The sequence below is a fragment of the Coturnix japonica genome, chromosome 8 (assembly GCF_001577835.2).
Source record: "Coturnix japonica isolate 7356 chromosome 8, Coturnix japonica 2.1, whole genome shotgun sequence".
In the NCBI taxonomy this organism is placed as follows: Eukaryota; Metazoa; Chordata; class Aves; order Galliformes; family Phasianidae; genus Coturnix; species Coturnix japonica.
The window spans coordinates 22,685,749-22,710,862 of NC_029523.1; the positions used below are offsets into that span (position 1 = coordinate 22,685,749).

Consider the following 25,114-nt stretch of genomic DNA (forward strand, 5'->3'; position numbering starts at 1 on the left):
ATGTTGTGGAATACATAAGAATAAGTGATTGGTGCTGTGTTTTAGAAGCCAGATTTAAGGGCATTAAATACCATGGAGACAAGTTAGTTTGGTGTTATTTAACATAGCTTTAAAGAGGACTGGAAGAACATCTGTGAACTTAAATGGAGCTGAAATTGGTTGGTCTGATGTTGTTTTTACTTCCCTACCCACCATGACCTCCTGCAGTAAAATGCATGAGCTCGTGAGGCAAAGCAGGATACTTGATGTGTCCAGAAGACCCAGGTATTGCTGATAAATAGTGGAGAGCAAATTCTAGAGGTATTAAAAAATTTCACTTGCTAGCAACCATTTTATTAGAGATACGGAGAGGAGACTGGAGCTGAAATTTTATGTATAGGAGCCAAGAGACAATTATTTGTGTTCAGGATGAGAATCCACCTTATGCTGAGAACTACAGTAAAGCTGAGGGACGAGTTGGATGACACGCCAGATAATAAAACACAGTAGAGATGACAGGAGTATTAACAATGTGAATGCATTTTACAAGAATATCCATGTGTGGAGGACCAAGCAAGCATGATTAAGGACAAAAGTGGAAATTACAGTGTAACTATAAAAAGATAGAGAAAATACTGTGATCTCTTTAATAGCGAGGTGGAAAAAAAGAGGCACTGGCCATAATCCAGACAGCTCAGCTGTTTTGTAGAAATAGCACATTTTGAAGAGCTTTGAGAGACAATTACAATTCTCAGGACCAATAAAGCACCAGGGGCCGATAGAGTTCCTGCTGCATTATTGAAAACAGGAGGGCCTACACGAACTCAAAGGCTTTAGGAGCTGATTTGGTTTGGAAGCTTGAAAAAATTCCAAGGGAATATGCCCAAATCTGAAAAAGGGAGAAAACAGAGTGGAAGAAATGCTGTAGCATTTTCCCTTCTCTTTATGGCCAATTTTGTCCAGTCTGCTTAATAAAGAGACATATTTTTCTTAGAGTGGAGAAGCTTGATCCATTAGTTGCACAAGAGAGGGCAGGAATGTGATCAAGATGTACATATATTTCTGTGCATGCATATGTTTGCTTTGTATGTGTAGCCTTGTGGAATTCTAAGAAAGCTCTTATTTTCCATAAATAGGAAAATACAAAAACAAGCTCCAATTAGTGCTTAAATTAGAAGAAAATTAAAATCCAGCTGTTGGCTTAAGATCACCTTGGGAAACCTTTCCTGGGAGTCAATAACGCTCTAGATTATGTTGATGTTAAATGGTTTGAATACCTCAAACTTAGGAAACTAAGGTTTGTTGTATTCAGAATGAAGGTGTTTCTTTTTCTGCAGGTAACTCTTAAGTCCAAAATGGTTGGGGAGACCAACCTGCAGAGATCCAGGTTGCTGGATGTTTTTAAGATGGAAGAATGACAACTAAATAACGTAAAGCACTGAGATTGTTGGGGAATGTAAGGGAAGGCACGTGGAGAAGATTCAATAAAGATGAGATTGAAGGCTCTAAAGAACCTAGTATAATAAAGGTGGTGAAATCCCCAGCCATTTTGCTGGCAAAGCCTACAATTGGGATGATGGAAGACAGAACAGCTGAGCATTTCTTGGAAGGCTGCTCTTATGGTATTTGACCTGGGTGCTGATCAAAGAGGCAGCTATCACTGAGCATGACCACGTGCCCGTAGTGTATATTAGTAGCAATAGAAGAAAAATGCCCTTGATAGTCTTAGCTAATTATGAAAAGAGCTGGGGATTTTTAGGGTATGTAGAGCTAGTAAATAAGCAACTCGCAGTGTATGAAAAGTTGGATGTCATAACAGTATTTTTGTAAAAACAGATGTGATGCAGTAAAAGTGCACTGAGGATATTTTGTATGGGGAAGGTTACCAATAACCCAACTATTTTCCATTGATCGAGATATGAAAATTGGGACCAGAACTCTTGGGAGGATTTAATAAGGCTAGAGCTGTTGGACCAGCAACTGTGAGAGAAAGCAGCTTGGCTGCAAGTCTGGACACTGATTGCTGGAAGGATTCTGATGGTTGGAGTCTGTTAAGTTTTGATCTGTTTGGGTTTTCATGTGAATTCTTAGATAAAAAGTGTTGGGCTGGAGATAAGGAGCTGTAAATGCGTGAGACCTGGAGAGTTCTGATGTGACTGTTTGGCCTTTATCTGTTTCTTCACTGAGCTCTTGTATTCAAACCTTCTCAAATGCTAGCACAGCATTTTTACGACTTACTCTTCGTGCCATTCACTTGTACGCACACATCTGTCCTTAGCTGGCCTGCACATAGCTGCAATGGGACAAGGGCCAAATTCCAGGCAACTCATGGAAAGACCTGTGGATGGGGCTCTGTCATATGGCTGCTTTTGAGGATCAAAATTTTTATGATACTTTGTTCGATCCAAATTCTAGTTGTCCATTTACCTTTTCATTTTCAAACAACTTCTTATTCTATTCTGACAGTCTAATCAGCATACAGTGATGCCACTATAGTTTTCATTTATACGTGCATATAGGCACAGATGTACACATCTAACATCTCAGTTCATTCCTTTATTTCCCTTTCAGCTCATCATGCTGGTCCTCTGCTTGTTTTCTTTCCCAGTCCTTCTTGCCATAGTTTTTTATGCAGAAATTTTCTGCATCCCACTTCCCCTTTACAGATTCAGAAAGCAAGTTGTTCTTCCTCCAGTGGCTGTTGTTCCCATGGCTCTTTCTCAGGCTTTGCATTAACCATTAGTATCCTGTTGCCCCTGATAGCTCACTGAACTTGGTCTTGAGTCAATGGTCTTTGAACTGATTAGAAAAGATTTCCTTCCCTTTATCAAAGCTAAACAAAAACAAGGAAATTAAATTAAATCCAAAACTATGCTTAAATAACAGTGGGGTTGTGACATGAGGCAGGAATTCCAAAGATAAGGCAGATGATCAGCCCAGGACTTTGGCCTGGAGAGGCAGAGGAATGAAGGCCAGAAAGTCAGCCTCCATGTAGCATTTTTGTGTGGTTTAATCAGTTGGCTACCAGAGCAGTGATTGTCTGGAGTAAGAAAGAAAATAGCATCTATTGACTGGTTTGGGAGGAAGAGGACATGGAACCTTCCAGAGCAGGTGGAGATCTGAATAGCTTCGTGCAATGGATATTGCATGTGCACTGTGGACAAGGATGCAGGAAATGTAGTCACAAGACTTAAAAGGACCTCTGAATGACTGTCCTCACAGTGCTGCTCATTCATGAATTGATGAGATATTCACTGTTTGACACTTCAGATTGCGTCCAAGGTAAAAGTTGCTAAACTGGGCATCTTTCACTGACCTTACTCAACAGTTTTATTGCTAATCCTGTTCAGATAGTTACTTCCATAGAGAGAAAGCATTTGTTTATTCTATTGCTCCCTTTGCTTCCACACTGAAAACTAAAATCTGTATTTGTTCTTGCTGTTAAGGCAGTTGAGTTTTTTTTTGCTATGGTTGAAAACAACTTTTTAGTAACTTGAGTGACTCTTCTGTAGACTCCTTCAGACTGTAAATCAGAGCTATACAATGACCATTCACCCTGATTCTCATGGAGATTTTTCATACTTTCATGCCAAAGTCTGCTAATCTTCATCAGATAACTTGATGGGGCAGTAGTGGCATGTGATGACTTGGAGTGCACTGAATCGTCCTGGTCACGCTTCCCTAGGAGGGGAAGTTTCTGTGTTAGCTGGAGCTCCTACAGCACAAATGTTCTCATGAAACAGTATGAGAGAAAATACTGAGTTTCATTGCTCTAGAAACCCTTCTGTCTGGTAGCTGTTGACCAGCTGCTTGGAAACAGCTTAAAGAGCACAGCAAGATGGATAGGAAGCTGAAGACTCCAGCGAAGATGCTGATGTGAAAGATGTTTGGCATTGTAGGAGCTGAAATATACATTCTGCTAATTCCCTGTAGTTTCACTTGCATGACCTCTGTCCTCAGCAGAAGTTACGAAGTTCACATGTTCATCAGTAGACAGAGAGCCAAGTGCAGGATTGAAGGTGGCCAAAAGAAAGCTGTTCTTTATGTTAGTGTATCAAAGTGTGGGAACATTGGGGGGGATAAAAGTGTGAATAACACACAGTACGAACTACAGGTTTTTTTTGACTTCTATCTACTCTTATAAGGCCTATTGGTAAATCTACCTTCTTAAAAACTGGGCTTCATTAATCTGGGCCCCAAATCATAGCACCTCAGTCATTTTGCTTTATGTGAGTTCATTTGAATCGCTGTCCCTCGAAATATTTCTTTAGGTATGTTTTTATTTTTAAATAACATGTTTCAAGTTCTCTCAAAAATGAGACTATATAATAAAAGTTCAAGGGATGGCCACACTCTTCACTGGAGCATTGCTGACAGAAGGCCACAAGGACAAAAATGCCATAGCTCTGCTAATAAGGATGAAAGGAACTCAGAGCACGAACTCAGCCCCTCACTATAAATTCCCTGTAGTTTGTTTCCTTCTGATTAGTTGAGTGCTGGCAACTCCCAGCATTTATTTTTTAGTGGGGAGGTATCACAGATGTTGTGTCTTGGAAAGCTTTGTCTCACTTAACTATTTTGCTAAAATATATGGTCCGAAGGGGACACTGTACACAGTCAACTCATACAGAAACATGCTGAGGATCTGGGGTGAAATTTATGCCATGCTTTAGAAATGTGTGTATATGCAGGAACAAAAAAAAAAATGCTTTAAGAAAGAGAAATGTATCCTGGATGGCTGGGCAGTTAGAATGCCCTGGGCAGGTTTGGTGGAGAGGTGCATCTGGCACTGTGAAAGGGCCTTCAGTGCCACTATCCAGCATATCTCAGGAGTCTGGGAATGAGCACAGGGAGAGATATTCCTCTGATCCTAAAGCAGAACAGCCAGGACTGGGCCCCACCTGGAGCTCTAACAACACCCTGTACAAAGCAGGTGTTGTTAGGGTTCTTTCCCCTTCTTATCTATGGCTGTTATCAGGTGAAGCCCCTGCCGGAGGGCTGGTTAGCCTATGAGAATACATACCAATGACCCTGAAATTACAAAAATGCCTAAAGCCTGGGACCACCTGGAAGAGGATGTGAGGAGGAAACAATGATGACTGACTTTTTTCTGTCTTTTTTTCTCCTGATTGCTGTTGTCACTTGAAATGCCAACCCCTCACAGTCTTATCCTCCTCCATCTTAGCATTAGTTTAACAGTATGGATGGTTTCCTTTGCCCGGGGCAATTGGGGGCTCATCCATCTGGAAAGACCTTCCACGATGTGTGTGGGAATTCTCCTAGGCAGGAAGGAGTGCCAGTTACTCTGCCTTAATGATTGACAGAGTCTCTGTGATTATAGTTTGACTAGCTGATATCCTGTGTGCTTTCTCTCCCCTGCTGTCAATTGGGAAACATCCTGTGTATTTGTATTTGCAGTTGTTCCCCTCTCACTGGAGGAGAGCTGTTGAAAAGGTGTTTTGATTCATTCTTCTTGCTGTGAAAACCACTGTCTTATTTGTGGCACTGGTGCACGGAAGGTCTTTTAAAACATATAGAATAGTTGTCCTCTTTCAAAGATAGAGCCTGTTTTCTGTTCTGTGCTAAGCTGATCTCCCTGATCCTAGAGAAAGGATCTTCTACCAGATCAGATTTTCTTTGTGTGACTTACCATTCCCACCTTATCTTCTTTGAGTTTTTATTCCCTTTGGGGCTCATCATGCAAAGAGGAGATGAACAGGAGAAGCACTCAGTGGAGAAGCAGAGGTGACTGAGCTGGCAGCCAGCATCCTCTTCCTTCTGCCAGAGTCAAAAAAGAAAGATGGAATCTTGTGGGAAGTGTCCCAGAGCATCAGCAGTATTTATGAATTAGATTCTCCATAATGCTCTTGCTGTGAGGTGGTGACCAAAAAAGCTCTTTAAACAGCAGCATCACGTGACAAGCCCAGAGCCTAAGAATGTTCCCCATTTGGTTTTTGTTATTTAATAGAAGTTAGATTGACTGAAAGCTCTCTAAAGAAAGGCCTTAAGAAAGAACATATTGTTGATTTGGAAAAGCTGATAAACAACTGGCAGCCATGCATGGCATTTTCATGCTAAACCAACTTAAAAAGATTCCCTCCCCTTTCTCCCCCATGCCCCCTTGTTTCTTTTTGGAATAATGTGAACATATGTTTTGTCCCCATGAAAGGGATGTGATTTTGATCAAGGCTTTGGCATATCCAGAGAGCCTAAAGCCATTTTTGTGTTTGCAAATAACAGAAACGATCTTTTTCAGATTGGCAGCCTCCCACCCTCACATGGAACAAACCACCTCACAGCTTTGACTGTGACACACAGGCTGGCGGCCGGCGGCCCATTGAGCCAGCGGGAGTTTGTGGAGTGATGCTGAAACCTGAGCATCTCCTCCAAGGGAGTTCTGTAACCAGAGCAATGGCTGGTTTCCACAGCTATTGCATGCAGTCAGGTCTGGTGGGCTCTGACAACTTTTCACCAAGTAATAATGAGCCTGAAGTGATCCTTGTGACGCTTGAAATTATATGCATTGATACCTCAAGACTCATTACTGAGCTGCTTTAATTTCTATTAAAATAAACAAGTAGTAAGTGAACGCTGTTGATTTCTGAATGCCTGCTAGTGCGCCATGCTATTTCTCAGGCCTTGTTCTGGTGCGTGTTGCATTGATCAGCCCATGCGTTTGTTACATTGCCCTCTCTGTTTAGGATATTTCATCAATCATGCATGCAGTTCCTTTCTTGTCTTTTGAAAGAGTGATGTGGTTTAACTTAAAAAGAGCCACGTCGAGAAGATGTTTCCTGTTTAAAAAGTGAAAGCTCTCCTTACCAGTAGTTCATCTGGAATCTAACAACTGGACAGTAAACAACTTTAGCTGGGTTAAGGGCTTCCTTCTGCTCCATAAACCTGGCCTCTTCTGAAGGAGCCAACAAAGACAGCCCCCATGAAGAGCTCAGTGCAATAACTGGGTCGTTGTGTGTGGATGCCACAGACTATATGTGGCTCTGCCAAAGTCTAGATTCAATGATATGGTTGGAAGTTTTCCACCATGTAGAGATGGAGGGAATTATTTCAGTGATCTAGAATATACCTGAAGATACTCCAGGTGATTTTGAGGAAAAGATGTGAGGAAATTCGTGTTAATTTGTCATTGCCACACAGTATTACAGTGCTAGCCCCTATGTATTTTATGAGAGCCTTGTGCAGCTTATTCTAACTTGCTACACTACAACACCAAGTGGTCAAAAATGATCTCAGTCAGACCTGTTACTATCATCTCCATTTGGTAGTTAGCAACCCTGCTGTATTATTTTTTTCATGCTTTCTTCCAAGTCCAACATCAAGGGATGTGAACTTCTCACGAGATGGGGGATGTCTGCACCTTAGTTATAAATCTAGATCACTGTGTGGCAAGTAGATGGCTTCTGAAATCTCAAACAGATCTTGTGGGCTTCATATTGTTTTAATTCCACATCTACATGCGTGTAGGCCATGTGGCAAATGGATTGTAAAGAACAGCTCATAAGGAAATTGCTGGTTAAGAAGTGAATAATTAGGCAGCTTCCCAAGCAATGATTGTGAATTTCTGATTGTTCTTCTACCTCGGCTGGTGTTTCGATCCAAAATGCTGATGGAAAACTGGTCAGAGCAGAAATGGAAAACAAAAGGTGGCATCTCATAGCACGTGTCCTGGCATGTGGCTTCTGATATTGGCACTGAGGCTGGGAGGCTGTGGCTTACATCAGTGTAACTACATGAGCTCATGTCTGTGCTGTTCACATGCTCCCACACTTTCCAGTGAAACAGGAGAGGATGCGCTGGCATCACATGAAGAAGCTTTTTGTCTCTTTCAAATGTCAGCTTTCCCTCTGGAGACACGTTAAGCGCAAGATGACAGTGTCCCCAGGTCATGTATTGCTCAGCAGCCACATGAGGCCCCCAGATGTGCTGTGGCTTCATCTCACAGGATGTTCTTTGTCCGGGGGACAATGTACCAGTTTTTTTTTGTGTTTGTTTGTTTTAATGCATCTGGTAGAAAGGGCTGGAGTCACTGTACTGCTTGGACTTGAACTTGAGGCATCTTTCTCAAAGACAAAGATCCTCCCATTTCCCATTCTGTTGTCAGCTCTTGAGATGAATGGTTCCTTTTTCCCCTTCATTTGGGCACTGAAGACATAATTCTGCACTGCTGTCCTGGGGCATGTATTGAAATTTGGATGTATTCCGTAGCCTAAGTGGTCACTGTCATCTTCTCAGGCTACAGCTGATCCTTAGTCAGCAAGAGAGTTACAACGTACCAAACATGCAAGAGCTAAATTTGCTCCTGTTCTGACAATATCACAACAGTTTCCCACGTTGAGATGGTTTTAAGCTGTCACAGCTCACGGACTGAGCAAGGCTGCAGTGTGGCAGTTGTACAAAGATCTTATTTCACTTCAATTTGTAATCACTGTAGCATATGGACATGTTTAGGAGTTGTAAGAAGGATCACCATGTTATGGAATAACAGTAGATTTAAAAATTGAGTTTTATTCCAGTTGTACATGTGTGAAAGGCTGCACCACTGGTGATTTATCAGGCAATAGAGCACATGAAGGGGCGTTTGTACTCCATCCAAAGCTTCTCAGAAGGGAGTTCAGATGCTCAGCTCTGAGTCTTCTCCGTGAGTTGATGTGCCAGCTCTGCAACTTGATGCACAATAGTTTGTGCCAGTTTAACCCCACTGATTTCAACAGCACTTGGTTGCTTCTCCCAACACCAAACACATCCATATAGCATAAGCCTTTTTATTTATTTGTTTGTTTATTTATTTTTTGGTGTTGCATGAATAAAAGTAATGAAGTAAAGCCTAGGAATGTGCTAGGGGAAACACAGTGAATCTCATGAGCTCAAGATGTCAGCTGTCTTTATGGCAAAAGGAAGAGTGATTTGCTCCCATTAAAGGTACTCCATTAAGAGACAAATAATACCACTGAAACAAATTAAAACTAGTGTGTTCTGTAGATGGAGCATTCCTATGAGAAATGCCCAGATTCATAAGGAGCTGTGAGTTGCTAATGACTCACTGATGGGTACTTCTGCTCTTAATGTTAACATCAGCTAATGACGATCACTGGCTTCACGTGTAAGAGGTTAGGAGCATGGTCCTGTATCAGGTTGACATAAATGCTTTAGCATGAGAGTTGTTTTTACTGTATGAACATCCCCGTGGAACACATCTTTCTGCAGGTCTTCAGCTGTACACGCCATTTATACATCCTTCTTCCAGTGTAGATGCTGGTGTACTGTGTGACTTGGGGTTTTTCTGTAGGCATCACTGCTGCTCATCAGCTTTCGAGGCCCTCATGCGTGTGTCTGCTCTGCTGATATCTGTGTCTCATTAACTGACCATGCCTAAAAAGAGGGGTAACAGGTGCAGTGTTTGACTGTTCCATCCTCAACAGAACGTGCTGGTCGTGTTCAGCCATCTCAGTGCTCTTCACTGGGTGACAGTATTGATTTGTCTCAGCAGAAATCTAAACAACTTCTGAAAATTCTCTAAGAAAAGACAGAATGTTTTTCTCTTGGAGGAGCTGGCAGTCAGAACTCAGACCAAACTGATCCAATAAATCCCAGGAGCTATTGGTGCAGCCCCTAGCAATGTTAAAATAGATGTCCTCCACATGAAAGATGGGTGAAGCTGAAGGGTCCCATTTTTTACAGCGGGTGTAGTTCTGAAGTACTGTTGGGAATGACTGTTTTTAAGAGTTCAATCCCCCCTTTTATTTCACTTGTTCATTAAATTATGCTTTCATCCTAGTGGAAGCTGGATTGGTGTCATGGGAGCCTGATGTAGGTCCAGCTGTCTAAATCTATTTGGGTATGCTAAGTTGTAGAGCACGTGGTTAAAGTAAGAGGCAAACGTACAGCTAGAAAAGAGTGGAACTTCTCTGTATCATTTCAGTGCTTCCAGAAACTGATAAGGGATGGACAAGGCTGACAAGCAGTGGAATTCAGTATCTTACTGAGTCTGAGCTCTGGTACTCATGAAGTCATACACATTAATTTCAGTGAGATAACTGCTCTATGAGCACTGCGTATGCAAAGAAGAACTGCAAGTGAGTACCACAAGAAGCAGAATCCAGGCTCCTCAGGTCTCTGTAGGCACTGAAGTTTAGTCTGAAGTCTGTGCTGGTTTTTTCTTTCTTTTTTCAACCCTCTCCAAAACCTACAGGAAAAGCTGGTATTTCAAGGAACGTTTTCAAACATTTTAAAGAGAAGAAAAGAGCTTATAGCAAACATCTCCCTCAATCTCCTGTTTTTTCTCCTACTCTGAAAACATCTGCGCTCCGGTGTTGACAGATAAACTCCTTAATCTCTTTACTTATGTTAAATGTTCTCTGCAAGTTATATTTTTCACTTTTAATTTAGTGGCATCTGAGCGGTGTGTGCTGGGGAAGTTAGCCAAAGGCTGAAATATTGGCAAGAGAATTGGTGCAGTAACTTCATTGTCGGAAAAACACCTGAACGATGGATGCCCACAGACCAACCTCTTTCAGACAGCCACATCTTGGCAGCTGCTGGTGTTGAAATCTTTGCTCCCTGAGGTCAGGAAGACCAGACATGCAGTGCTACGCCTGTGCCTGGTATTGCCAAAAGCACCAAATCTTGACCCATGGGGTTTGGTCCTGTCTGCTTTTCTCCTGAGGCAACCCAGGGCTGGTGTGAAGCAGCACAACCAGCAGTATGTTCAGTTCATTTGCCTTCCTTCCTATGCAAAACTAGTGCTGTATGGGGAATTCCTCATTGACCTTCAGTGAACTTGAGCTGCTGTGGATGAACTCAGAGCAGCAACATGGGAATTACTTGTAATTTTGCCAGTGAAAGCAATCTGTTTGTTTAGAGGCAGTCACTTTTTCAAGGGTTTGTGAAATGAGTTTGGCATATGATGCTATTAGTATCTGAGGTTTAGTGGAAGGTTAGATGTCAAAAATCTTTCTTATAATTGCATGTAGAGCTGTGAAATCTAAGATTACTTGCTAAATATAAGCCTGCTTTCTGAAGTGTTCCTTCTGTGACAAGCAAACATGTGCCCTGTTGGGGACCTCCCCGGTCCCTTGGGATGGACTTTGTTTAGTCATGTTTGCTTTGTGGCAATTGGCTGCTGAAGTGACTTTGTAGTTAGGATATAAATGGAGAAAAGCAAGTCCTGATTATGAAATGTAGTAGACAAAGCTCAGTGTTATCAGTAAGGGCCTGGATCTCCTTTTTCTACTTCTTTAAGGGAAATTAAGTGATTCTGGGGCAATTTTGTCTTTTGAAATTAAAAATTTGTTGTACTCAGAGTTACAGGGTTTCTTAAATCATGGCCCAACAAGCCCTCTGGGCTACATAAAATAAAAGAATATGATACGGTGGTTATTGTTCTTCAGCATTCCTTAAACTGAACGATTTTCTGGGGAGTTGTGGAAGGAGAAAGTGTCCAACTCCTGGTTGTTGGAGCTTCCAAGGCTGTACTCCAACCTGTGTCTGGAGTACATGGGAGGGAATGAAGATGGTCATGGTACCTGCACTGACATTTTTAAGGCGATCTCAGTTTTCACTCTTCTGTCCCACACTTCATAAACATATAATCGCATGATGTTTTAAAGAGTCTTCGTTTCTACTTGAAATCCAATGATGTGTCAAGTAAGAAATGGTGACTAGAACTGAGCAAATAGGAAAAAATTCTTACGGAGATTATTTCAAATTCCAAAATGAATTTGGGTTGGCCTATGTTCAGAAGCCTCGAATGTTAGCTTTGTGGAAAGACTTGGGTGCCAGCATTTTACTAGCACAAATACTGAGCAAATAGGATTTTTAAAGCTGGAAGACTTCAGTGAGTCATTGGAAGTGAATTTGGTAATTAATTCAAATTTTGCACTGTGTTAAGCACCGCATATGTGCACGTGGCAGCATCACGAACCTGGATTCTTTGCACTTGTCTGGGAGCGCAGTGCAATGTTAGTAAACACATTTTTGGCAATCAAAGGAAAAAAGTCAGAATTTGCTATTTTCAAGTAGTGGAAGTTTAAATTAAAGATAGTGAAACCATTCCAGGAAACAATGAGCTACTGTGTTTGTAATATTTATGTTTAAAAGGATTAAGAAGTGTTTGTCTGATGCATCCAAAGCTGTTACCAAGAGGCTGACAGTGAAAATGTTAGAGAGGCTGCAGGCAATGTTTGTTTGTTTCCTTCTTTATTTTTAATGGAAGTGTTATGTGTGCTAATACACATCTCTTGCTGCCATCTATGGAGCTAAGAGGTGAAGAACTGAACTGCCCAACCAAAGTGCCCAACTCAAGTGTTTGGCTGTGGATGGCAGCAGATTCAGTAGGAAAATTAGAAGCCTTGGCAACTCTAGGTTGATCAAACAGCTCACACTTAATCCATGCCAGCTGTCTGTGGCTTCCTTCCCACCGCTGCCAAACCAATGCTAAATACAGGTTTCATATTAGAAATAAATCTTTCGGTATATTACAAGATGATCGTGTTCCTTGAAGTGTGCAAAACAGTGAGGAATAAGGCTACACTTCAAACACTGTGGATGGTTTTCTTACACAGTAAATTACTGTTGGTCTGAACTCAGGCTTTTCTTATGGTTTCTTATCACCAGCCATGACTGAATGACATAAAGAGACTTGGTGTCTTGGGATGAGCTGACACTACAGAGCCCAGAGCTGAGCACTTTTCCCAGTTCTTTGCTGGCAAGGAAAGAGAAGCAGACATGAGGTGAGGAGTTGGAAAGGATGAGAACCAAACGTGTCACGAGGAGAGCTGCCTCGCTCCAGGCTTGCTCATTATCTGAACTATTGTACTGCTCCTTGGGCAGGGAAACAGGGTTTGCATTTGTGATTTCCAAACCAGCACCACCTGTGCTCAGTGGGGGTGGGCTTAGCATGGGATCTGTATGAGGGTATAAGGGTGGAGCTGGAGAACCAAGGAGACCATTGCCTTTTATAAATCTCCCTATAAAGCAGTGTAGCTGCAGGTTACATAATTGTTGTGAGCAACCCCGGTGTTTACACCATCCATTACAAAGTCCTTTGGCAAGTGCCCACCTGACACAGCTCAGCCAACATAACCAGCCAAATTCTGATCTCACAGCCTCATAGAAACGATTTGGATTTATATGGATCTGAATGAGGTCAGGACCTGGCCCAGAATCCACAGGGATGGTCAGTGTATGGATCTGGACACAAATCCCTTCCACTGTGCTGGACATTCTGACTGTGAATCCTTTCAAAGTTTCATTGCCATAATTTTCAAGTTGATCTAGAAATTAAAAAATATTATTTCTAGTTGTCAAAACAGAAAAAAAGAAGGACAAAATGTGGATTTCACATCCTTGCACAGAGCTTCTGGCACCTAGTGTTCTTTCTGCACTTGTAATGACAGATAATACTAACCTTAGCCATTTGGCTTGGCACTTGAGATTGTGTTCTTTATACTCGTTATTCCTTCTAGAACAGAGAACAGTTTGTAATCTCCGCTTTGGTTTTTCACCAGCTTCATGTCCAAAAACAATGCTGAAGTAAAAGATTACATGCATTTTCTTTTTTGCATGGGAACAAGCCCCATGTCAGTCACAAGGGCCTCCAGTTCATGAAACTCTTTGCTTCAGAACACAGCAGATCTCTCTGCTTTCTCACAAAATACCCTGCTCTGTGAGCCCTACCAGGTTCCTGCCCAAGGGGTTTTGGTCAGCCAAGAACTCTTATGTTTTCTTTGTCTTCTTAAGGGCTTCCAAACAAGAGTTATCAAAGCAGGTCAGAGAGGCAGTCTTGCTGTGATAGTGAGAAAAGCAAGACTGTGTTGTCTGCTACTGTGCCATTTGTCACCTTCCTCAGAGACCTGAAGTGGCTCTTCTGTCTGAAAGCTTTTGGCGTGCCTTTGTCCATAGCTGCAAGTGGGCACATCGCTGGTGGGCAACCTTTTAGATGTGGTCCTTGATGAACTCAGGGACGGGTAGATGTGCAGCCTCCTGAAGGACCTTCTTGCTTTTCAGGTGATCACCTGCATGCTCCGGTATAAACAGTCATGCTCTACAGTTTCACTCATAAATTCATCATGTTGAGGTTAGCACTTTGTCTGTGCACACTGCATTTTACCTCAAGGTGGTCTTATTTGCTTTTTTGGAGGAATAATCCAGAGAGCTTTTTAACAGAATGAATGTGATAGAAACAATTACTACAGTGAATGTTTCATTGCTAGACTTGTGAACATGCAAACCCATCTGGTTGAACTGTGTTTATAATAGAGTATGAATACTGCGCTATATTGTTACAAGGAATAGGAACATTACGACCTGCCACAAATTAAACAGTGAGATTCTGCACAAAGAACTTTCCTTCTCCATCATGTCCAGCAATACTTACTACCCTAAGGAGAAAATCATTCAGAGGGTAAACCTAAAAAACCTGCACTGAATGTGACCGAGCCATCACCCCCAGCTATCAGACTGTGCAATAAAGCAGAAGCCATTCAAATGTCATGGAGGGAGCATGGAAGTCTCCCACGAACCAAGATATTTACTGAATAACCCTAATATCTTGAATCAAAACAAATGGGGTGGCTTAATCTGTAGACTTTCTCTGCTTTTCTAAACTGGTTTCTTGTACAAGCTCATTGTAGTAATCCGGACTGGATATTGTCCAGGCAGCTGGTGGATGTTGTCATTCTTCCACCAACTTCACAATGAAGGTGTAGGCCAAGAGTGAGAACCTGGAAGAATAATTGCCTTGACCATGAAGTGATGGGAAAAGGTATCATTGGCAGTTCTGGAAGTAGTGATTACTATAAGTTACACAAAATCTTCTCTATCTCTTTCTGCATGGTTAGAAGAATTCAGCTCTGCATGCCATCACTTTGTTTTTTGGCTTGGAGCAGTATTTGGAGGTTCATTCATTACTTGCTATAATCCCTCCCATTTCAGCTGTGCTGAAAGTGGAATATTTACATTAGAAATAACATCATCACTGCCAATAACTGAGCTGCCCGTTGTAGAACCTGTGAGGGAGATGAAGTCTTTATAGTGCACTTTGCTGTGCCATTCTCTTGATCACTCAGACTTTGCTCCCTTGGTACCATAATGTATGTGTGACCTTCCGAGTAAACTATGAGCACAGCCAGCCTTATATTGTATAGAGGTAGGTTTTTGAATACTTCCTTTTGAACTACCTACCACTTGAATCTCACCAGTTTTTGGGCCTTCTTGGCTGGATCTACTCTCTTTAGACTATGCCTTACTCTCTGCAGATTTATACTGCCCTGTTAACACAATTCAAGTCCAAATACTACATCACAGCTGTGGGCTTTTGGGCACCTCTCCAGTTATGAACTGAATCTTTCTATTTTGCCTTGCTTTTAATAATTCTATTATATGTGGACAGAGCTGCTGCTGCTTTTAATGCATGTCTTGTTGAAACTTTGCAGGCTCCTTTGGATTTATGCAGGACTCTATAATAAAAGGAGAAACTAAATCTCTTATCCATTCCCCTCCCAAATCTGTGTGTTTCTCCTATTTCCAAACACTTCATTTAGAAAGCTGGCCAGAAAAGCCTGAGCTAACGTCACGTGCCTCATTCAGTGCAGTTGTTTAGTCCAGACAAGCTTTGCTTTTGTAAACTTTTTCAAAGATACAGAATTAAATGTGAAACACGAGTCAAACAGTGTTTAGCTTGGAACACTTTGTAGTTGTAATGTCCTGATTCGATACAGGAGAATGTACTTTTTTGCCCTGCAACGGCTTTCTAAGGTGGTTTTCAAGTGGATAGATATGTACTTACTCATCTTGCTCCTGATTCATTTGCTTTGGTTACTCCATCTCCTGCAAGGCAAACCAAAAAGCTTTGCCAAGGATACTCACGTTTGTGCTTCTTTCATTTCAGAATGAGAAGAAAGCCCAGATCTGCAGGAAATAGTTCCATTCTTGAAAGAGTTTGGAAGAGGCAGGCACAGAATCCATTTTAAGCTACTACTGTAGCATAAATCTTTTACATAGACCAGTCATGAGTGTGTGTCTAGGTAGTCCTTGAGCATATCCATGCAGTGAAATTCTCATCTAATCTGTAAGCCTATAGGCAAACCCTATCTCTCTTTTATATCCAAGGACTGCCTGGGGATTGGAAAGATCCTTTGGCCCAGGTTTGAGTAATTTCTTTACTCTGATTCTTCCACCTCAAAGGCCTCTTTGTACCAGACTACTCGTGCTGATATTCCAGTGTCTGCTATACTGTTTTGCTGCTCTGTTGATATGTGTTGCCTTTTATCCCTCTAGCAGGGTCTGGCTTCTGAAGGAACCCACTCCTTCACTGCCAAGCCTGGGTTGCAGACCTCAGTGCATGCAGGTGACCATCAGCAGAGCACACCTGTCTCTTCCAGACTGTTCTGCTTGGATTCCTTGCCCTCTGCTGTCTTTTTTTCCCCCTCCTTTTCATGCATTTGCACCTGTTTTGTAGCCGAGCTTTCCACCAGCATCTCCAGCCCACAGCCTGTTTGACCCTCTGCTGTGCAGGCTGTGATGGCTTTGCACTAGCCAAGAGCTAGGCAAGCATCATTCAGAAACTCCTGTGCAAGGCTTTCCTCATTTGTCAGAGAGCACCTTATGCCCTTCCTGGCAAGCTGTCTTGCAGGTTCCTCCCTGGAGGAGGTCTCTGGATCTTGTCTGTGCTGAAGCAGACAAGTGCCATTCACAGCTGTGCCCTCTCATTTAGAAGGTTTTACACTTTGTGCAGGCCTTGCTTATCAGAGACTTCCTGCCTTGCAAGCACACAGTGAGGAATTAGTTTTGGCATGGAAAAAATAATAGTAACCTGCAGCCACGTTATCTGCCCTGTATCAAGGTCAGAGCATTCCTGACCCAGGCTTTGGCTCCATCAGCTTGGTGCTCTGTGTTCATTGCGTGGCTGAAAGGTTTTCTGGAACGAGAAGCTATTCAGAAATCTGATGGAAAACACAGAAGGCAGGGCATGGTCTGTTATCCTAAGCTCGTGGAAACTCGTTGCTAATTGAGCCAATATTTTCCACTCATCTGAGATAGAAGGGGAGGTCAGTGTTCATTTATTACCTCAGCTAGCCCAAAATGTCACCAGCGGTTGTTTATCTCAGCTATGCACCTCATGCAGCTACAGGCTGTAGCCTTGGCTGCTTGACAGAGCAAAACCAAGAGGGACTCTCTCTGAAGTCATGTTTTATTCAGTTACCTCTGGCCAGATTCATCCTGTTACACTGCACGGTCATGATATTCGTAACAGTTGGACAAAGATGCACCCGTGTAAATCAGGAATGACTCAGAAAGCTGCTGCGGATGGTGGAGGATTAGCAGAAACCTGCTTTCTCCATCATGAGAAAAGCTGTGTCTGCATCAATAGCTCTGTGTTAGTTATCCCCAGGTGCTGGATCTCTTTGCAAATGCTTGAGGCCCTACCTGGGCTCTGTGTGAAAGAACAATGCTCATATGATCAGCTTTGGCAAGTTATTTCATCACAACCCAAACATTTAGTTTAACAGTTGCTTGGCTCTGAGTAAGGCAGCCTCTACAGTGAGAACAGGGTTAATATGCAAACATCCAATTAAAGGTTTTTGTTTTTAAAATAACCTGTAATTGGTTGTTATAGTAAATTGTTCAAATTCACTTTTCAGCTGACAGTAAGCTTTAAAGCATTACGTTTTGGAATTTATTTCTTCTCCCACTGTCAGACTTGGAAATTACATTCTCTCAGTTCTGGACCTAGATGTGACTTCTGTCCATTTCTGGAGCTGTAGATATTCTCCAGACTCTGAACGTGTGATATTTGTTATGCTCTGGAAACCTTCAGACATGGACATAAGTGAAGTCTATGGTTCCTCCAGGTTTTGTCAGATCTGGAGGTACAAGACAGTATTTACCACTGCTCCCATTATTACTTTGATAATTCCTGCCTCTTTGTGATTCTTTGGCATTTGCTGAGTTGTGAGTTGTATGCAAGACAACGCTTTCCATTTTTGACCTTTGCTTTCCAACCCTCAATTCTATGGCTTAACAGCCTTCAGTCTCCTGTAGGTTATTTCCACGTCCAGTGTAACACTTTCATTTATGTTTAATCCTTCTGATCTTACTGTGTTTCTTTCTCCCTTTTCCCGTTACAAGTGCTGCATCATTTTGTGATCAGGAGGTGATCTGATCAAGCAATCATCAAACCAGCCTGTGGTTCTAGACTTGTGCCTTTGCTATGGAAAGCAATGGGCTACTGAGCAGGCTGCTGAAGGGATTAATGCTCATTTATCAGATCAGTCTCAGGCAGAGATTGTAACAGGATGCTTTTTTAACCTGCTGCTACCTGGTGTTGAGTGCTGCAGGGGTCACTGACGGGATGTTTGCTAACCATGATGTTTATCATCCAGGATTTGTCAAAACAGTGTGAGAATCTCCATCATCGGCGTTACAACTGTATATTTGTCACTCTCATCTGCTGGCATCTATGGTATGAACAAGATGAGGCATTGTGGGTGGGGTTGTTCCCTTGCGATATTTGCTGTCTTAGCCTTGTGTGGTCTTGTGTGGTCAATATGCGTTCACATCCCTTTTGATAGATGATGTGTTTTTATTCTCCATCTGGGGAAATGTCTGGCCCTTTAAAAGAGTTGTATTTTCACCTGTGTTGAGTCAAAGGAAAGAACAGAGAGTAAACTATTTGAGATACAACCAGAAGTTTTTACTTCACTGCCTTTGTTTTGTTTCAATGATCCTGAAATTCATTAATGATCTTTTGCAACACAAGGAAAACATGAGGCTTAAATTCATGTGCGCTCAGGATTTAGTTAGTATTAAGTGTGTTCTCTCTGCTGTGATTGTCCTTCTGGTGAGCAAATGAGAGCAGAAACTGTAAAACCATTTGGTTCAGATCATCTATTACACGGACTTGGTTGTTGAGAGGGGAAAAACAGAAAATATTTGTTTAGAAACTGCAGCTTGTTCCCATTTGCATCCAAGCAAATTAAGATGATTTTGTAGGGATATTTTTAAATGTGGGGAAAGGGAGGAGTCTGTAATCATGAAACACTGTGAAATAAGATTATTTTTTCCTCAAGTAAAGAGTGTGTTAAGGAATTTTAATGCACAAGCCATGTAGCAGCATAACACTGGGCCTGTTCAGCCTCCCTTCTCCCACAGAGCTTTCTACTGTAGCATCTCAATTCCTCTTCCTATCGCCTCTCTCCTCTCTTCCACCCATGGTACATTTGGGGAATGAGAGAAAGAAGTTCTAGTACTTTGCTAGAAATGCTAGTTTGCTTTAATACCCACAGAGGTTGGCTCTCAGCTTGGGTTGGAGGCAGCCATCAACTTAAGAAGTGGGATCAGCAAAGGAGCTGGGATCAACAGGCTGCACCTCTGAACCAGCAAGAGTGGGGCAGGTCACAGCAGAAGCTCGGTGAAAACCTGTGACAGATCAACCAGAATTCCTGAGTTTGCAGCAGGGTGAAAATGTATGGCCTGGTTTGTACAGGAAAGTAGATTTTGATAGACAAAATATTTCCTTTGGTCTTAATGACACTGAGAGTTTCACTCGTTGGGGGAGAAGAAACTTCCAGTAATATGTAAAAATGTTAGCTCTAGAGACTCACAAAGGAGTTTAAAAGGATTGGGATGTTGACTGTCAAATAACTCTTCTCATCTGTTACAGGAAAACATTGTAGAACAATTTATTTTCTGATGGTTAGGTTTCACTCTCATGCTCCGAGGAGAAGTTAATGTGTTTCTATGCTGAATTAAGTATCTTTCTACTGAGGAGGAAGATACATATCAATGTCATTCTTGAGAAATGTACTCCTGGGTGCACTGCAGATAGATCAATTGATTTAGATTGGAGCTGCATAGGTGTCCTTTGGTGATGTACTACAGCCATGAAACTCATCATGAAGCTGGAAATGCAGAACTAAATGTCATAATGAATGATTGCCACTGAATGAGAAGGCTCTGTTTTAAAGCTAATTTGGAAAACTGATGATGTGTTATGGAAGGGGGAAGAGAACATTTCATGAGATATTCCCATAATTGGTTTGTGTTGGGGTGGCCTTCTAAGGGAGCTGGTTTAACCAATTCCTTCATCCTCACAAGCATTACATAAGGGCTGTTGGCAAAACTAACATACACACTTCTTGTACAAAGGATTAAAAAACTGGCTCAGATGTTTACAAAACAACCACAAGAGACAGGAAGAAAAACAAACATACAGAGATGTTCTAAACGCAAAGCAACCAACGAGCATAGGAAAAAACATCCGTGTTCCTGGCAGTAGCTTTTGAACATGATGAAACCATTTGGGGCAACCATCCTTCCAACTTGCTCCGTGGCAGGTTTGAATTATCATTTACATTTTTGTTCATCAGCTAAGGTCCGAGCTCTACAGTAAAGACATGTACGAGATTTCTCACCTCTCTTGTCTTCCTCGTTGTGTGAAATGGCACTGCTCATGCTTCCCTGTTAACCTGTAGGCAGCCTAGACTTTTGCATGTCCAAAGGTGCTGTGCAAATTGCTGCACATCCACTTCCTTGACGCCATACATTGAGGAGCCTGGTTTCTGTGCCAGTTTACTGGATTTCTTTGTCCACAACCATAATCCTTGTGATATTTAGGTCAGGAACAAGAGCTTTTCTTCTTGAAGATATATTTTGCACGTCTCCTTTCTTTTTTGCTGAAGTGAGGAGAGCTTGGAACTTCAGTGTGTTTGGATAGACGCTTGGATTCATATAGTCACTCCTAAAATGTAGCTTACACTTTCCAGATGTCTTAATAACAAAGCTGATGTAATATTCTTTGCACATACATAAAAGAATTAAAGAATCCCCCAGTTTATGTGCCTAGGTGAGACAGTCCCAAACTACCAAACACAAGGCTACATTAGATCTGTGCACAAAGGGATGAAGGCACCAGGAATGGTGCTGCTTTTTGTTGCAGGAGACTGCGCACTTCACTCCTAAGCACTACAACAACTCTTTACAAACCGTGAGCTTTGGCCTCTGGTGTCCTGAATTTGCTGGAGGAGGGCATGGCTCTTGTCCTCCTCTACCTACAAGTCAGAAAGCTTGAAAAGAAGAGGAAAAATGCTCCCTCCAGGCTGGAATGTTGAGGTTGCAATTTATCGTACTGCACTTGAAAGAGTAATTTTCAGTTCCAACTTGTTTGAAGAGGAATGGGCTGGTGAAAGAATTTAAGGGCACTTTTGAAACGCAAAATGTTGCCTGTCTATGGAATGGCCCAGAAAGGAAACATCCGTGAGGATCTATGGCTCAGATATTCCGCATTGCCTGGACAGAATAATGAAACACTTCTCTCGAGATTTACGAGCTTGGAAAATAGACTGCAGCCTTCCAGCAAGGCCTGCAAATACTACAGATGATAACTGGAACCTCCAGTACATCTCTGTATAAGCACTACAGGGTGGGAGTACTGGGAAGGACTCAGAGATGAAGTGTAAATGCAAACACAGAAAAAATATACTTTTTTACTACCATGAGACTCCCAAGCTGCAACCGTTAAAGAGATTCTTTCCTTTCTAGTGCCAATTCCCTCTTTCTTTTTTTCTGTTTTCATAACTGAAAGCTGCATCCAGCTTCCTACTGTTGCACTGCAAGGAGCATTGGGGTCTTCTCCCCTCACTCCTTCACTGCTTCCCCTCCCTCCATGAAGGCAGGAACACTCAGGGACATGCTGGGAATGCTGTATCATCATACCGCGTGTGCTAACCATCCCTTCCTGTCAAGTAAGGGATGAGCAAGGCAGTGATGCACCCACTTCAGAATAAAGTCATTCCTATTACAGACTGGAAGTAGTTGACTCTTTGAAAATAGAGGTGTGCCAAACTGCCTTTGCCCCACAGCAGTGTCAGCTTTTGGAGGTATCTGATGTCGTTTCTGTCCTGTTCCTACAAAACTACAGCAACTGAGGTTCCCACTGCCTGCTTTGCACCAGCTGCACAGTTCACGTTCTTTCCATGGCTGTAATGCCAAGTGTTTTCTATTCGATGTATGTCATAAGGCATGAAGTTGTTAATGTTGCTTAGCAGTCACATCTGCTGATGGCATTGTTGGTGTTATTTCATCACTGCTGCGCTTTTGGACTGTTCAAGCTGCAGGTTGGAGAGTGATTTTGGATATGAGAAGGTAGTTGTTGTGTGATTGTGTGTGTCAGCACAAGGAACAAGATCTCACCCACCAGTGCCAGCTTAGAGCAGAGCCCAGAGCCTGCTGTGTGTGGGTGCACATAAAGAAGGGCTGCTCAGTAAAGCTTTAGAGCTCCTGCATGCAAAAATTAGGAGGTGGAGTGCATGCTCATCACTGTGATTCTCATAGATTATAGAGGAGGCTTTTCAGTCATTATTTGCACTTTTTTTTTCTCCCCATTTTTTTTTTCTTTTTCTTTTTTTTTTTTTCTAAGGCTTCCATAGAGGAAAAGAAATAGGTCTATTTAGTGGCTGTTTGGAAGAACCTGATGTTAATATCTAGGACCACTCCCTAGATAATCCTTGTCTGTTCTTCATCATATGGTAGAATACTCTTTAATTGACGGAAACTGTTTGTCAGTGGCTCTGCCTTCTTGATAGGGACATTGTAAAGTAGTAGAGCATGGGGTTGGTTTCCTAATAGAGAGCCATGTGCAAAGACACCACTGGTCACATTCACAGCGAACATTTTTGGGGATGGAGAATTAGAACAAGTGCCTTGTGTGTGATGATTGATACTGCCAGGCAGACAATAATTATGATTTACACGATATTTCTTTATTCTTGAGGGGAAATCCCAGTTGCCAAGTATGTTAACGATGTATGTAATGGTGTGTTAACGGACACCATTAGTTTGCTGGACAAAATGGAGACCTCTGCCAAAACAAACCTTCTCCAATGGTACATTTTATGGATCAGCAGATTCTGAACATGCTTTGGAGTGGGACTGAATGGTGGGGCACATGCTCTGGGAACGACAAACAGTTTCCTAACCGCAAGTTTAAAGGTATCTGTTAGTAATTAAATGCGCTTGAGCATTTTCTTAATTTCAGCATCTCACAATTTCTCTATGAGGTGCAATAATTGCAGTCCGGAAATAGTTTGTTTTAACATTATGACTTAAATTAGTACAGAAAACAGTCCCTGCTCATAGTGGCTCACATTAACTCCTGTTGCTGTTACCACGCACAGCTCAGGAATGTGCTTGCAGCCTGGGTATGGAGCTCCACCTCCCATCCACACTGGTGCCAGTGGGACCTGAGGCTGAGGCTCTGTGAGGTTTGTAGAACACAGCCTCTCCATGCTGACAGAGCCATGGCTTGGGGTAATCACTGGGCAAAGCTCCTGGCTTTTGGAACACTGGCAGCAGGGCTGGGAAAAGCCTGCCCTGGTAACAATAGGGCTTTCACAGTGTGGGACAGAATGGCAAACCTTGAACTATGCCCAAGCAGATGTAGAAATATGGACACAGGTGCATGTTGGCTGGGGGAGCTGCCTGCAGCTTGGCAAGGAGAATCTGTGCCTCAGAGGCATCTCATATACTCCCACATATCCCTGAGAAAGACTGAACTCGTTCCCAGTTTGAGTTTGTCCGTGTAATCCATGGTTCATACCAAATTTTATGGGTCAGGAATTACGTGTTTCCAGCTGCACTGGTTTAATTCAAAGTTAGAGGGGCTTCTTCAGGACCAGATGCGTAGGATGGCAGAGGACAGAAATATCCTCAAAGTCCTGTGCCGTGCTACTTGTCCCAGCATTGGATCCACTGGCAAATGTGAACTCCCTGCACTCTCAGGAGCCCTTCAGGCATGTTTTCACAAGAACCAAAGCACGCAACCCATTTACCACAGGGTAGAACTGCTGGGTTCTCCCTGTGCTCCTTTCCATTCAGCCATTTGGGATGGATGTTCTCAGTAGAGCTCATTAAAGCAGTTTATTGCCTCAGTTATGAGTCTTCATGTATTAATACAAGGAGTTTGGAGCACAAATATGGACAAGGCTAGAATGATCCAGGAATGATGCTGGTTCTTCCTTTGAAAGGTTTCAATTCATCTCAGTCATGATGGTTTAATCTTTGACTTAGACAGGAGTTCTACCTGGATGGTTTCCAGTCATGTTAATGGAAGCTGTGAAAACCTTGTGCATATCAGCAGAAGTGGCCCCTTTCTCAAACAGAATGGTTTGGGTCGTTTCTCAGTGCATTACAATAACCAGCCACCAGACTTAATTGCTTTTTGTACCACTTTCCCTCCCCTCCTCATATCTTTATCTCATCATGCCATAAAAATACTGCATTTTGAAATGAAATCGAGGAGACAGAAAACAGAAGAGACATGTTTTGCATAAAAGGAGAAACATATGTTTGGAATAAAGGCTCAAAATGGGCAAACACATTGAAGACATATCTGCCTCCCCTTCCCTGCTTTGTGCCCTTGCAGGCAAGCAGGCGTGAGGCTGCTCTGTGTCCTGGTTGCTGGGGGGGAACCTGGTGGTGCTTGGAGGAGCAAGCAGCCATCATCCCGAGAGAAGGATTGGTTGGGCTTGGAGCAAGGTAGGAGGTTTTTCCTCCTTAGGCTGCTCTGTGTGGGCACTGGCATGTTCTGATGCTTTGGCTGGAGCTGTACATACTGCTGGCACAGGCAGGTAAAATTCCTCTGGCAAAACTAGGGATGACATTGGATGGAGTAATTTGTTCTTGTTACTCCTGGGGAAGAACAGAAAGGCCTGGGTTAATCACATTCATCCTGTGTGACTGATCCTGCTTAGCACATTCACTGTGAGCTTGCACTGTGGTCACACCTGGTTCAAACTTGAGCAATCCCTATTTGGATATTAGACTGGATATCAGGTTGGATGTTAGGAAAAATTACTTCTCAGAGTAATGATGCACTGGTACAGCTGCTCGGGGAGGTGGTGGGTTCACCATCCCTGGAGGTGTTCAAGAACTGTGGGGATGTGTCACTGAGGGACATGTTCAGTGGGTATGGAGGGGTGGGTTGGGGGGTTAAGCTTTGTGATCTTAGACATCTTTTGCAACCTTGATGATTCTGATAGTGAGGACAGGAGAGTGGGTTCTGCAGCTTTCCCAGTGCTCGGCTGACTCACCCCCAAACACCTCCATATTGCTGCTGACCTGC

The 25,114-nt window shown here is 42.6% G+C and overlaps 1 long non-coding RNA gene across 1 annotated transcript in view; it reads left to right on the top strand.

Annotated features, from left to right (window-relative positions):
- Positions 1 to 25,114, top strand: part of LOC107317707 — a 300,658-nt gene that overhangs the window by 40,619 nt on the left and 234,925 nt on the right. The window lies entirely within an intron of this gene.